The 4,115-nt window shown below is 43.1% G+C and overlaps 1 long non-coding RNA gene across 1 annotated transcript; it reads left to right on the top strand.

The window, feature by feature from the left end:
• Positions 1-684: 684 nt before the first annotated feature.
• On the top strand, positions 685-2,769 carry LOC123237166. The gene is made up of 3 exons (XR_006505457.1): positions 685-791; positions 1,031-1,241; positions 2,140-2,769. It is a non-coding gene; the product is annotated as an uncharacterized LOC123237166 (long non-coding RNA).
• The last annotated feature ends 1,346 nt before the right edge of the window (positions 2,770-4,115 follow it).

Below are 4,115 nucleotides of genomic sequence, written 5' to 3'. Positions count from 1 at the left end.
CAATGTTTTCTTTACATTTCTGTGATCATGGTGTAGATTTCTCTTTTATCTCTGCTTATACCTCTCCACATCTGTGCATACAAGTCTTTGCAAATTTCTCTGAAATCTTCATATTCCTCCTTTCTAATTGTGGTATGTGAATATCACCCACCAACCCTTATACCAGTCTTTTCATTTGGCATGTATTATAAAATTTCCCTTCCCCCCACAGTTCCTTTTCTTGTGAATCCCAGTCAACAAGAGTGGACTTTACTCATGCTCATTTACACAGTTCAAGTTTCACTGTGATAAAAGGGCTTTTTTCTACAGAAGTCTTTCCCAAAATTCCTCTAGTGCCTTCCTTCTGTTATTTCCTATTTATCCTGCATATATCTTGTTTGAATGTAGTTGTTTTCAAACTTGTCTCTCTCATTAGACAATAAGTTCTTTGGAGACAGGGACTGTCTTTAGTAATGTTTTGTATTCTGGCATATATTAAGCATGCAGTAGTAAGTGCTTATTGGGTCAACTAGGTGGCACGGAGTATAGAGCACTGGGCTTGGAGTTAGGAAGACCCAAGTTCAAATAGGTCCACAAACACCTAGCTTGTGTGGTCCTGGGCAAGTCACTTAGGCCTGTTTGCCTCAGTTTCCTCATCTATAAAGTGAGCTGGATATGGAAGTGGCCAACCACTTCAGTCTCTTTGCCAAGAAAATCCCAAATGGGGTTATGAAGAACCTGATACGAGTGAAAAAACAAGTGTATATTGACTGCTCGCCTGCCTACATACTACTTTCTCAAGATTTGATCAGGTAAGGTTTTCATTTTTAGGGTGTTGCAGAAATAGCCTTTTAGCGAGCCAGAGAGTTTACAAAATGGGAAGAAAGTACAGAACCCAGGAACTAACACCAACTTTCTCTCTAGGCCACTGGATTTGGGAGGGGTCGGGGTCGGGGCGGGGTAGGGCGGGCCTTTTTCCTCATTCACAACCAATCCTGGACTTATTTTAATATTAAGGTTATCACTTTGATTCCTCGGGAAAATGTTTTAGGTCTGAGCAGTGAGCTCCGCCCATAATAAATGACGTTTTCCGGAAAGGCGTAGTATTGGGAAGAGAAGCGAGATTGGTTCTCACGGACGCCACCGCCCCGTTTCCGCCGCCGCCGCAGTTTCTTCAGCCTTGGCTGCTGCTGGACAGACGCTGCTTAAGAATCGGGAGAAGAAAATTCCTTTACAACACAGTACCTGAAGGGATGTTGCAGGTAAAAAGCTATGCTCCCCAGAAGGACAGCAGAAGAAATTTTTAAAGTTTAAACCCTATTCTCCCCTCCCTCCTTTTTTTTAAAACCTTACCTTCCATCTTGGAATCAATTCTATGCATTGGTTCCAAGGCCGAAGAGTAGGCAATGGGGGTTAAGTGACTTGCCCTGGGTCGGACACTCTCGTCTCTGGGCCTGGCTCTGAATCCACATAGCTGCCTCTCTTCCCTCCCTCCCGCCCCCATTTTTTAAAGAGGTCAGTGATGAAGGAAAGAAAGGAGCCCGAAAGGAAAGGAGATGGGAAATCATGGAGGAGCCACCCGTCCTTGGTTGGCTTTTTGGGCCGCCCGGGCAAGCGCCCGGAGCAGGTAGTACCATCCGGATTGTAGAGGCCCTTCCCTCTGCTTTTTATAACTTAATTTTCACTGCAAGTGGAAGGGAGAGGAAGCGATAAACAGGATTCCGTAGAAGTGATCACTGGGCTTAAGGAGGAAAAGATGCGATTCAATTTCGACCTTTCCCGTCTTTCAGAACTAATCCAAATGTGAAAAGAGCTGCTTTTAGAATTTGATGTATCCCGTGATTTGGGGAGGGATGTCTCATGGAAACGTTGAGCCAGGATTTGTATAGCTTTACGAGGAGTTCCAAAACCAAACCTGCATTTTCCCTAACTTCCTGAGATGCTGGCAATTAAGAGCAAAATAAAATAGGCATTTTATTGCTTTTATTTTTCTGATGGAGTTTTTTTCTTTTGGAATCTGCATTCAGCCTGTGAACATTACATTGATTTCTGCAAAGGACTAAGTAACAATTGCTTGCCTAGAGCACTGGACTTTATAAGGCTGATGTTCTACTACTACTTTGGAATTTTGCTAATTACCTTATTCCTTTCATTTAAAAGAATCTCTGGATAAAGTACTTCTCCTACCTGGACACAGTGTACGTAATAAATGTACATACCTTTCAGATGCCATCGCAGAAATCCTGATGTCTCCTTGACTGGGTTTCCCCAACCTCCTTTGCCACTCACACAATTCTGCTGACTACATTTTTAATGTCCCTCATCAACTCATAGATGTTTGCTTGGTGTGTGTCTAATATATGCACATTTAACATATGTACGTATAGTAAAAGTATTGATAAAAATTAGCTTGATTTAATCCTTAAAATTTCTCAGTTCTCTGGGAATCTTTGGAGAAAAATGACTTCACCCATTTGGACCAGCTGTTATGTTTTGTTTTTTCTTAAACTTGTGCCTAGGCTAACAACTAGCAGTTAAAGTTCAACAATTGTCAATAATTTATAGTTTTGTAATTTTCTTCCACCTTTTCCTTTGGAAGAAGGGTGTTCAGAAGAGGATGAGTAGTAAGTAGCTCACCACTCTTTGGGTAGGAGAAGTAAAAACTGGGAAAAACTATAACCTAAAACTGAAAATAGTCTCACTTGAGATTTCTTTTAATTTGTACTGAGGCCCAAGATGTGCACTACTTCTACTTTGGAGCCTTTGGAATAATCCATTGTTTTTTTAAATAAAGGCTTGACTTCTAGCTAAACTGGAATGGATAAAAGGCTTTAAAACTGTTGGCTAATTAGGGCAATTCCCCACCCCAAATCATTTACTTTTAAATGTCTTGTAGACTATGCTAAGTCATTTGTATTTATATGCAGAGAAAGCCTTGTTGTGCTAGGAAAGCATTCTTTATAACTCCCTTGCATTTCCCCTTGTTCTGCATCCTAAATTGGGGAAGAAGCCTAGAAGAAATGATCACTGAAAACAATGGCCTTAAGTTTTTAGTTATTTAGTGATTGTGTTCCTCACACTTCTCTAAACGTTTTCCGGCCATATCTGCTATTTGGAGCTAGGTAAACTTGAAAATGGTTGAATATGAAAGAAAATTCTTGCTGTGAAGTTAACCGACTCCTTTCTCCACCATCCAGTACTTTTGTCCAAAAAATTCTGCCTCTAGCAAGTTGCATAATCCTTACATTTAGGTGGAATCTATTTTAAAAGTGCTTTCTGTTGTGCAGTGGATTACTTACCCTAGCAAAAATTCCCAATTCACATTCTTGTCCACACCTTGTAGGCTAAGGTAGACTTGATTTCAAATCCCTCTCTCTTCACGTGAGACCTTGGGCCGAGCCACTTAATCTCTCTGGGTCCCAGGTGCCTCATTTGTAAAATTATGGGTTGAACTAGATGACCTCTAAAGTCCCTTTCGCCTCTTAAAACTGATTATGTGGGAACAGGCATCCAAAAGGGAAACCCAAAAGTACAAAAGGTTCTACGAACACTGCTCAGCACTATCCTGTCCTGGAGGTAAATGTGGGGTGGCTGATAGAAATCATTAAGAACTAAAAGAGAAAAACCTGCCTTAATGTGGTAGGCCCTAGAAATCTTGGAGTAGTTTCTCGCGTGGGGAAGCAGCATGACAAGCAGGATTTGAGGAACATTGGGAGTGGTTGCTGGAAGTAGCCTGGGGGAGATTTGAAAACTAGGTAGCCACACTAGGCCCGAGACTAAATTTGCAATCAATTCACTACTGAGTAACGGACCGCCCCTACTATCACCTCCGGGATCCCTTTATCCCGAGGTCTCCAAAAAATCCGAATTTCCCATTTGGGGTTAACTTCCATTTCCGGTTTTCCTTGGGCGGTGTAGAGCCGGTGATTTGCGGCGACTGCAATAGCTCCTCCTCCTAGATAGGGGTCGCCGTGGTTCCGTTTCCCGATGGCTCCAGAAGCGCACGCTTCGGCGCCGCTACCCCTCTCGCCGTCGCGCCTCGTTGGGCGGCGTCTCAGGCAGCCGCCCAGGCTCCCCCACTACCGCCACCACCACCACCATCCCCCCCCTCCCCCCCGGCCCATTAACTGCATTCG

This window comes from Gracilinanus agilis, chromosome 2, assembly GCF_016433145.1.
Source record: "Gracilinanus agilis isolate LMUSP501 chromosome 2, AgileGrace, whole genome shotgun sequence".
Classification (NCBI taxonomy): Eukaryota; Metazoa; Chordata; class Mammalia; order Didelphimorphia; family Didelphidae; genus Gracilinanus; species Gracilinanus agilis.
Note: the sequence above shows the minus strand (reverse complement) of the source record. Positions and strands in the feature narration are given on the sequence as shown.